The sequence below is a fragment of the Triticum aestivum genome, chromosome 5B (assembly GCF_018294505.1).
Source record: "Triticum aestivum cultivar Chinese Spring chromosome 5B, IWGSC CS RefSeq v2.1, whole genome shotgun sequence".
NCBI classification, from domain to species: Eukaryota; Viridiplantae; Streptophyta; class Magnoliopsida; order Poales; family Poaceae; genus Triticum; species Triticum aestivum.
This window is the reverse complement of record NC_057807.1, coordinates 649706144-649717989: the sequence shown is the minus strand read 5'-3', so window position 1 is coordinate 649717989 and position 11846 is coordinate 649706144.

Sequence of the window (11846 nt, the reverse complement as noted above, 5' to 3'; positions counted from 1 at the left end):
GCCCCTCCATTCAGGACATACATGAATCTGGACTGTGATTGACAATCATCTCTGTCGGTTTGGAAACTAGCATCGGCGTAACCCTTTACGACGAGCTCTTCCTCACCTCCATAGACTAGGAACATCTCTTTAGTCCTTTTCAGGTACTTCAAAATAGTCTTTATCGCTGCCCAGTGACTCTCACCTGGGTTGGCCTGGTATCTACTTGTTAGGCTTATTGCAAAAGCAACATCAGGACTTGTACATATCATGGCATACATGATGGATCTGATTGCCGAGGCATACGGAATCCTACTCATCATGCTTCGCTCATCAGATGTCGAAGGACTCCGAGTCTCACTTAGCCTTATACCATGTGAGAGTGGCAAAAACCCTTTCTTCGCCTCACTCATGTTGAACCGCTTCAACACTTTATCTATGTACGTGCTCCGGCTCAAGCTGAGCAGCCTCCTCGATCTATCTCTATAGATCTTAATGCCCAAAATATACACTGCCTCACCAAGGTCTTTCATCGAAAACTTGCCATTCAATGACTCCTTGACCGAGTTCAGCATCGAAACATCGTTCCCGATCAGTAGTATGTCATCCACATACAAGATCAAAAACACTATCGAGCTCCCACTTAACTTCTTGTATAAACAAGAGTCCTCTTTGCTTTTGATGAAACAGAGACCAGTAACAACCTCATCAAAACGAATGCCCGAGATGCTTGCCTCAACCCATAAATGGATCTCTTGAGCTTGCATACCTTACTAGTGCTAGTCGGATCGACAAAACCCTCGGGCTGTATCATATACACGTCCTCGGTTAAATTTCCGTGAAGGAAAGCCATTTTGACATCAATTTGCCATATCTCATAATCGAAATATGCAGCTATAGCTAGTACGATCCTCACCGACTTCAGCATCGCTACCGGCGAGTAAGTCTCGTCGTAGTCAATTCCTTGAATTTGTCCATAACCTTTAGGACAAGCCGAGATTTGTGGATATGAACATTTCCATCCACATCGGTTTTCTTCTTAAAGACCCATTTGCAACCAATGGCAGTTATGCCAGGTGGCGGATCAACCAAGTCCCAGACTTGATTTTCCTCCATGGACTTTAACTTGGATCTCATGGCCTCCAGCCATGCCTCGGAATCTGGGCTCACCATCGCTTCCGCATACATGGCCGACTCGTCGCTTTCTAGCAACAATACATCACGCACTCTATGCAATCTTTCCGACCTCCGTGGTTCCGGTGCCGCTTCCACTACGGGTTCCCTGACTGGCTCCGGTATGATCTCATCACCAGTCGAGCCGTCCCCGAGTGGTCCTCGAATTTCTTCGAGTCGGACCGTCCTCCCACTAGCCTCCCAACTGAGAAACTCTTTCTCAAGGAAAACCCCATTCCGAGCAACAAACACTTTGTTCCCTTCCCGGTTGTAGAAGCTATATCCCAAGGTTTCCCTCGGATATCCCACAAATATGCATTTATTTGATTTAGGTGTAAGCTTGTCTGACACAAGTCGCTTGACAAATGTTTCACAACCCCAAATCTTTAGAAAAGACAAACTGGGACTCTTCCCGGTCCACATCTCATGTGGTGTCTTGTCTATGGATTTTGATGGTACCCTGTTAAGTGTGGAAGCTGCAGTTTCTAGAGCGTATCCCCAGAATGACAATGGTAAATCCGATTTGCTCATCATAGACCGGACCATGTCCAACAAGGTCCTATTCCTCCGTTCTGACATGTCGTTTCTCTGTGGCGTACCCGGAGGTGTGAGCTGAGGTACTATACCTCAACTTTTCAGATGATCATCAAACTCTGGGCTCATGTACTCACCTCCACGATCAGATCGTAGAAGTTTTATAGTCTTGCCGAGTTGATTCTCAACCTCGTTTTGAAACTCTTTGAACTTTTCAAAAGTTTCTGACTTGTGCCTCATCAAATAGATATATCCATATCTACTCAAGTCGTCGGTAAAAGTCACGAAGTACTGATAGCCACCTCTGGCAGTTGTGCTCATTGGACCACACACATCACTATGTATAAGTTCCAATAGCTCGGGCACCATCTCACAACTCTTTGCGAAAGGAGACTTAGTCATCTTGTCGAGCAAGCATGATTCGCATGTCTCGAACGACTCAAAGTCAGACGAAGTTAGGAGCCCATCATCATGGAGCTTCTTCATGCGTTTCAGACTAATGTGTCCAAGCCGGCAATGCCAGAAGTATGTCGGATTTATCTCATTAGGCTTATGCCTCTAGACATTCACGTTATAGACCGGTTCCTGTTCTAGATTTAGTATGAATAGCCCATCAAGAATGGGTGCATAGCCGTGGAACATACCATTCAAAAATATCGAACAACCATTGTCCTTTAAATTGAATTCATAGCCTTGATCATCAAACATGAGGCAGAAATAATGTTCTGATTAAGTGCAGGAATGTAATAACAATTATTCAATTCCATAATGAATCCGAAAGGAAGCTCGAGCTGCATCGTGCCGACCTCCAACGCATCAACTCTTGCTTTGTTGCCGACCCTGATGTCAATCTCCCCTTGTGCCACACGCCTAGTTCTTACTAGCCCCTGCATCGAGTTGCAAATATGAACAACCGATCCGGTATCAAATACCCAAGAGCTACTAGGTATGTCAGCAAGGTAAATGTCTATAACATATGCAATAAGTGTACCTTTGCCCGAAGAAGCATTTACGACCTTCTTGCCATGCTCTGCAAGCCACTTGCTGCAGTTCCTCTTCCAGTGACCAGTCTCCTTGCAGTGATAGCAAACGGTCTTCAAGTCCGGTCCAGACTTCGGCGCAGCGGCGGAGGTTACCGTCTCCGTGCCCTTTGCCTTAGCCTTTTTCTTGGACCAACTCTTCTTGAACTTAGCCGATTTCTGCACCATCAACACTTGATGCGTGCCTTTCTTAATATCCTGCTCTGCCACTTTGAGCATCCCATGCAATTCAGTGAGCTTCTTATCCATGCCATGCATATGATAGTTCGAGATGAACGTCCCATAGCTGGGTAGAAGAGAACCCAGAACTGCATCTGTAGCAAGCTCGTCCAAGAGCGGGAAGCCCAACCGATCCAAAGCTTACACATATCCGATCATCTTGATCACATGCGGGCTCAGTGGATCACCTTCCTTCAGCTTGCAATCCATCAAGGATCGCCAGACGTTGAACCTTTCGGTCCTACCTTGTGTATGAAACATGCTCTTGAGACTCTCGATCATATCGTAAGCCTCAACATTTTCGAAATGATGTTGCAAATCGGGCTCCATACAAGCCAGCATCAGACAGCTAATCTCCGTTGATTCATCAACAAGTTTCTGGTAGGCATTCTTAGTTGTGGCATTAGCATTATCGGCAGGTTCCTCTAGAAGCGGATCCTCTAGAACATGTTCCTTTTTATCGTGCTTGAGAACAATTCTCAGATTTCTATACCAGGTGGTAAAGTTTGTTCCATTCAGTTTATCCTTTTCCAGAATTGATTTCAATGCAAAGTTGGGTTGAGCAGGTGGTGCCATTGATCTACAACAGAAAATATGCAATCACTAAGCAATGTGTTTATGTAAAGTAATTCTAGCCTAAACAGAAATACTCCCACTGAAGTCAGCATCCCTCCGCAAACTCTCAGCGATTCAGGATCCGACTAGCGCATGCGACTAGTGAGCTTTAGCATCACTGCTAGCCAACATACTTATCTGGTAAGCAACTCCTTACTAATCATATCTCTATATGACTCCTGCCAGTCGGGAAGGTATCTTATACCCCGGCTCCCAACCTTCTTTGCCACAAGGCCCAAAACCATTTTGATAGCCTTGTCAAGTTAACCTGACGCAGTGCATGTCCGTGTTCGACACGAACCCTTCAGTTCAAGGACACCCAGCAGCACCTCAATTTTATGAGCCCACTACTAGACGTACTTGACGTGCGAAGGTGCAACATCGGGGATGGCAATTCGCTTGATATTCATGAGGGATCATTCTACCATTCTAACATGCATAGAACCAAAGAAGCATAACAATCACAAATAAACACATATTGTGAAATAGTATGGCTCCTTCATGGATGTTCTTCTAGGTCGGCTCCGACTTCAATGACCATCTATGAACTCCATCTTGTTTTTCACGCCGGGATGCCAAGCCACCAACCTGATCTCTATTATCCAACTACTACAACTAGTAATGAATTTTACATAGAATCACAAGTCGACACGCAGGTCGTTATACATTATAATGACAGCACTTTGGCTCCTGCCGGCTGACAAACATGACGCGCAGGCCATGTATAATTTACACACATGCATCACATACACATGAGCCATACTATTCACATCAAACCTGCAAAATAAAGTTATGCATAGAATCGTATTCTACGGGTTTGTGTGATGGGTACGAAATACACGTCGCTACGCACACGGCAGTCCCGATTACAGATCGCATCTGAACTCCGTTCACGCCGAATTTTTTGAACTAACCGATCTTATCAATCATCGCGAACCCGATACGGATTAACATTTCACTGTTAACCCTGATGGCGGATACCGACCGGTAGGGGTAGGTTGTGTCACGACCTCATCGATTCCGATCATCAGAAAACATAGCCACATAAATCCCCATGTGCGGTTGATCTCATCAACCATGCACATAGCCGATCTTATCAACGACAACATATCTCATCTGCCGCCTCCACATATCTAATATGCATACAATCTGAATCCAATCCTATAGTAGAGGCTCTGATACCACTGATGGGTTCTACGATAGGATGCGTCGACTAAAAATTAAAAATCCTACGTGCAAAACATCCAGGAACATGCTACGGGAGATGGATCGCAGTTCGTTACCACTAGACGCGCAGTGTTGTGCAGTGGAAAAAGAGTTGGGGCAGCGCGTCCCCGTGGATAGTCTCCTCCTCGTCTGATCTCCCTCGAACAGCCGGTCGTCCGATCCCACGTACAAGTTCGTCGGAGTGGCGCAAGTGCACCGCCTCTAACGGTATCCGCGCGTGCAGGAGGAACACCGTGTGGCGGCCTGCTAAGTCCGATCACACAGTCGACAGCGAGTGGAGGTGGCTATTCGCATCACATGCAAACCCTAGTTGCAGCACCAAAGCGATCAACCGCATGAGTGTGTCGCACCTCCACTTTATATACGTGTCCGTCGCGGGCTCAACACTTGGGCCTCGCACGGATCCTAAAGCCCACAAGTCTACTCGGCCATGATCCGAATACAGCTCGGATCACATCCGACCAGAGTCCTCGGATCCAACCTCGTAGGTTCCTTCCCTTAAGCGCGCGACCCCTTAGGTTCAAGTCGGCTTGGTCGCAGTTCGGAAGACCTCCGAACTGCATGGTTGGTAGCGGCCTCTAGCAAGGCATGCCGAACACCAAACAGACCATGAAGCTGGTTAGGCGAACATGTACATCATACTTCTGTTCCCTTTGCCACACGATATATGTTGTCGGGCTCAAGGCAAGTCTGTCATCCTTGTGGTAGCCCGACCTCTTTCTCGTTCCAGTGATGCCGACCACTATCCGGATTATCTCATAATCCTTGTCGCTTGGCCATGCTTATCCTGGTCGGATCACACGAGGGGCCCAGAGTATATATCTCCTAATCGGAGGGGCAAATCCCATCTTGCTCGACCATGTCTCGCAGCATGGGACTGGACAAACCCGAAACCTACCTTTGTAACTACCTAGTCACGGAGTAGAGTTTGGTCGGCCCAAAGCAAGTCTGTCACCATCCCGAGTACATGCGCTAGCTCAGGTCTTAGGGCATAGAACGTATGTTGTACTAGAGACTCACAGATGACATATCGCTGCATCTCATAGTTGGGTATGTCCGATTCAGACCTTATCTCGACTCGGATTCGACTACATCGAATCCGACCAGATCCTTCGGAGTCCATATTATCCGGTTAGCATCCAATGCTCCATGGCTAGTGAGACCAAGCCATCGACCGTGTCATATGCTAGTCTAGTCTGACATGTGCCCACACATCACTTGCGACTAGGGACAATCTAGGATGTATCATACAACACAAGATCTCACAGACAAGTCACATACTTGCCAACAAGTATCATTGATTACATCCAAGGACTATCTTTATTCATAAACACATAGGAAATATCATCGTACATGATTGCCTCTAGGGCATATCTCCAACACCATATATACTTCTCGCTGGTAAGGATAGAGTCCAGTTAGATACTAGAAGGAAGGTAAGGCATGCAGACCGCGAGATCAAGGCAGCTGAAAAAGTTTTGATCATTTTCATTTTTTTTATTAAAATTGGGAAACCGAAGCGCTCCTCCATTTGAAGTTTGGACTTAATTATAGTTGTCTACTCGACCACTGGAACTTCTAGCTTCTCAAGGACCTCAATGCTTGCAAAGCAAGGGATGATCTTGACAAAATAAAACGGGGAATGAGACATTTATTAGTCACATCTATATATCATGTAAGAAGCCAATAGGTTATGAAATCATCTATAGGGGGGTGAGACATTTATTAGTCACATCTACTAACATACCATCTTCGATTTGAAGCCCGCTCGAAGCACAATGGAAAAGCGATTGGTTGTCGTCCATCTTTGCCCCTGTTCGACTACCATGTAGCACATGTTAACCCGGCTATCGCCACAATGGGGACACACCGGATCAATTGATGCATTCACAACAAATTACATGCATATGTAAGATAGTTATTAAACTCATGTTGTGGAAAACTATTTTAAAATGGAGTCACTTTAATTAATTAACCATTTGCACACTCAAATTGTGATAATTAAAATCAAGTTGTACATAGTAATTAATCAATCTACTACATAGCTATAATCGATCTAAACTATGTATATATAACACAAATTAATCGAATCTAATAAACTAGGTACACTGGGCAAATAAATTATATTTAACTAAATGCAATAAACTAAGTATACGCATTTGTACTATTGAGGGCGGCCGGATTGAACTCACCACCACATGTGGAGCAGATCGAGAGGAGCACGCTGCCGTGGGCAGTACACGTACTAGCTTGGCGCGTGCACATCGGCCGGCGGCCCGGACGCCGCCAATAATTGTCAGGCGTCAAAACTCTGGCGGCCGTGGATTTCGCGATTAGAATGATGGGCGCGGCGGAGAGAGGTCACAAAAAGATGGGGAGAGGAAGAAGAGTGAGTGAGCGTGAGCAGGAAGTTAATAAAACTCGTGCCGGATGGTTTGTATGCACACGAACTAGTAGTGTTTGCACTAAGCGAACGCTGCTAACGTATGTAACGGTTTGCATACCAAAGACCAGCCACGCGTGGAACAAGCAAACTCGGCTAAGACTGTAGAACTGGCAGCGTGCAGCTCCAGAGCAAACGCTGCTAAGTACTTGACATCTGAATTTTTTTAAAAAAAATTAAACACATTCTAGAGTTCTCAAAACTTGGTGTATTCTCCTTATATGACTGCTTGAATTAGTGGTTAAAATTACGAAATGGTAATCCAAAGTTTAATATAGATTCCTTCCAAATCAAAGCTAGGTTTCACCACCGGTAATCCAAAGAGTTCTGAAAAGTGTGCCTACTTTGAGAGAGAGAGATGGTAGTTTTGTCGCATATTTCACTTCAAAAGTTTGTTGGCATATCATATGCACCATTTTATAGTAACATGCACACTTATGGATTTATTGAATGTTGTTTTGAATTTTCAAGGGGGTTGAACATAGGAAATAACTTAGCACCGTTCGATTGCTAATACACGTTGCTAGTGTGTGCAACAGGGGCATTTGCTCCCATAGAATTTTATAAACTAAACTTTATAAACTAATTTTTTATGAGATATTTCAAGCACTACGAGATTTTTGTATTTCTAAACCTGAATATATACTACTCGAGCTTGAGCTATTTATTTGGCAACGGCCATGTGCATGTGAGTTGCTGATTTTTACAATAAGTGTGGTTCAATTAGCTAATACTTGTACATATCCAACTATTATAAGAAACTTTTTGGGGCCCCCGAAGAAAACTTTTTGTCGCTTGATGAGCACACAGTCGGGGACATACCTCAACTTAACGCAGACGAAAACGAGGTTTTGTCTGCTCCTTTACTGAGAAAGAGGTGTTTGAAGCGATAATAGAGATGAAACGGAATAAAGCGCCTGGACCTGATGGGTTTCCAGCAGAATTTTACAAGAGATGTTGGCATATCATTAAGGGAGATCTTATGCCAATGTTTCGTGATTTGTTCAACAGGCATCTGCAGCTTTTCTACCTCAATTTTGGAACAATTGCGTTATTGCCAAAAAAGGAGGAGGTTGTGCGCATTGAGCAGTTCAGACCGATCTGTCTACTCAATGTGATTTTCAAAATCTTCATCAAGGTGGGCACAAATAGGTTGACGCGGACAGCTCATTCGATGGTGCAACCAACTCAGATGGCGTTCATGCCCGGAAGACACATCCTCGAAGGGTTGTTGTCTTACATGAAACTCTTCATGATATCACTCAAAGAAACTGGATGGGGTTATCTTCAAAGTGAATTTTGAGAAGGCGCATGATAAGGTCAAATGGCCCTTCCTACAACAGGCCTTGCGCATGAAGGGGTTCAATGAAGCCTGGAGGAAACTGGTGGATTCCTTTGTTAAGAAAGGTAGTGTTGGGATTAAGGTGAATGATGATATAGATCATTATTTCCAGACGCGTAAGGGCTTAAGACAAGGGGATTTGATGTTCGTTGTCTTGTTCAACATAGTAGCAAATATGTTGGCAGTTCTTATTCGCCGGGCTAAAGAGAATGGCCAAGTAGGAGGGCTAGTTCCGCATCTAGTGGATGGGGGAGTGTCCATACTGCAGTACGCGGAGGACACGATTCTTTTCATGGAACACAATCTCGCCAAGGCTAGAAATATGAAGCTAGTACTTTGCTTGTTCGAACAATTGTCGGGACTTAAATCCAATTTCAACAAAAGTGAGTTGTTCTGCTTTGGAAGAGCCAAAGAGGAACATGATGCTTACAGACAGTTGTTCAGTTGTGAAATGGGTTCCCTACCGTTCAGTTACTTAGGGATTCCAATTCACCACCGCAGACTATCGAATAAGGAGTGGAAGTGTATCGAGGATTGATTTGGAAAAAGACTAAGTTGCTGGAAAGGAAAACTTATGTCTTATGGAGGGCGGCTAGTGTTGATAAACTCAGTTCTTACTAGTTTGTCAATGTTCCTTCTATCATTCTTTGAAGTACTGGTAGGTATACGAAAAAGATTAGATTTCTATCGATCCCGCTTTTTCTGGCAATCTGATGAGGTTAAGAAGAAATACAGATTGGCAAGGTGGGATGTCATTTGCAGGCCCAGAGACCAAGGTAGGTTAGGGATTGAGAACCTAGAAGTTAAAAGTAAGTATCTCTTAAGAAAATGATTATTTAGATTATCTATTGAGACTAAGGGAACTTGGGTACAAATTTTGCGCAATAAGTACCTATATTCCAAGACTTTAGCCCAGGTCACCGCTAAACCTAATGATTCGCCATTTTGGAAGGGGTTAATGAGGATAAAAGATACCTTTTTTCATGGGGTGAAATTCATCATTGGCAATGGTAACAAGAATAGATTCTGGGAAGATGCATGGTTAAGGGAGACGCCCTTAGCCATTCAGTATCCCACTTTGTATAATATTGTACAATGTAAGGAAGCCTATGTTGCTACAGTGTTACAATTGGCCCCCCTTAATATCCAGTTCAGAAGGTCTCTGGTGGGGGAACGATGGAACTCTTGGCTGCATTTGGTTCGCAGGCTAATGGATGTTCTGCTTTTGGACCAACCAGATACCATTCACCAAAAACTATCTACGAACGGTAGCTTCTCGGTGAAATCTATGTATTTGGACCTAATTGATTTTGGGCCAATCCCGAGGTCTCTTCACATCTGGAATATTAAAGTGTCGCTTAGAATTAAAATCTTCATGTGGTTTGTGCACAAGGGAGTGATATTAACAAAAGTTAACCTGGTAAAGCGAAGTTGGGTCGGTAGTTCTCGATGTTGTTTTTGTGACCATGATGAGACGATTCAACACCTCTTTCCCGATTGTCCGTTGGCCAAAATACTTTGGCGTCTCTTCATATAGCCTTCAATGTGAATCCTCCTATTAGCATCAACACGCTATTTGGGATGTGGCTACATGGTGTGGATTTAAATATCGCAGGACATATTTGGAGGGATATGTGCACTATTTTGTGCTATATGGAACTGCATAAATGATATGATCTTTAACCAGAAAAACATTAACAACTTCTTGCAGGTTATCTTCAGAACCACTACTTGGATCCGTACATGGTCGTTACTCACTCATGCAGACTCCCGGGAGCTTTTGTTTACTGGGTGCAACCGGTGGGAGACGGTAGCACGGGGTATCATCAACCGATTAGGCTAGGTGTTTAGTCATCGTTGCCTATTTTTTACGCCGGTTGTGGCATCTTCTTATTCCTTTGGTTTTTTATGGAATCTGTTTGGGAGTCAGTACTGGACCTGAGATCTTGTTACCGTACTTTGTCTTAGTAAAAATAGGCTGCATGTGTCGCTCTGATGCAGAGGCCGGGGGCTATCCTCCTTTTCAAAAAAAAAGAGCTAACACTTGTACATCCGGAACAGGTCTTCAGTTTATAACTTTAGATAGGCGAGCAAGCAAGGCATATATATACAGAGCAATGACCACAGCAACTGCAGGCTATCAATAATGAGATTTGTCTGCTTTCTTCAGAGATGTGCAACTGAACTTATTCAGTCATCAAACAACATGGTACATGTTCTAGATTGTAGTGATCTTGGGTGACATAACCCATTATTCCTGCATAAGCTGGGCATGGTACTTCATATATTCAAATGTCTAAACCTAAATTCCAGTGTATCTGACCTCATACATGACTACAGTTAGGCGATGCTCCTTGACTTGTTAACCTTGCAACTGGATTTCACTAGTCTTTCTAGTTACCAGGCCAAGTGAATTTGTCAAATTCAAACAAGTGGAAAATACAAGTCTAGAGATTGAAAATCATGAACAGATGGACGACAGAGCAAATAATTTACTTTAGGACAGAGATAGGAGTATGAGTGTATCACAGTCACAGGGCTTGTAATCCATTGATCAATTCTCACAACTGGAAACAGATAATGATTTGTTAAGTTGCACCCTGAAAATACAAATGATGAACATATATGGTAGGGCTAGGGTTCCTACCGGCTCTACTCCGTAGGTTATACGGGCAGAATAGCGAGGGTTGGGGGCGAGGGCGGCGGCTCCAGCGTGTTGGCGCCGTCGCGAGGAAGAAGAAGGCCGGCGGCGGCTAGGGTTTGGTGCGGCTAGGGTTCCGGCTCCTCTGGAGCCGGGCAATATGATAGAACTATCTTTATTGCTTAATCTCAAACGATGTCTTACAACTAGTATTTATAACTTTAGCCTAAAATAACTTTCCTAAAATAATTTGCCTAAGATAACTTGTGGGTCAAGCCCCTAATACTAAGGCCCGGTGGACCTCTTCCGGTTATAGACCAAACCGGTCATAACATCTCTCCCCGCCTGCGCAAACAGCTCGTCCTCGAGCTGAAAATCTGGATAGTGTTGGCGGAATTCTTCACGCTGCTCCCAAGTAGCCTCCTCCTCCGGAAGGCCTGTCCACTGAACGAGGATGAACCAGACGCCACGACGAAGCTGTGCCTGCAACACCTTTGCCGGCTCTGGAAGAATGCGACCATCGGCGATGGGAGGAAGCGCCGGTGGAGCCGCCGGTGGCTCGCCACGGAAAGGCTTGAGTAGCCCCACATGGAAGACGTCGTGGATGCGAGCGCGGGCTGGAAGCTGAAGACG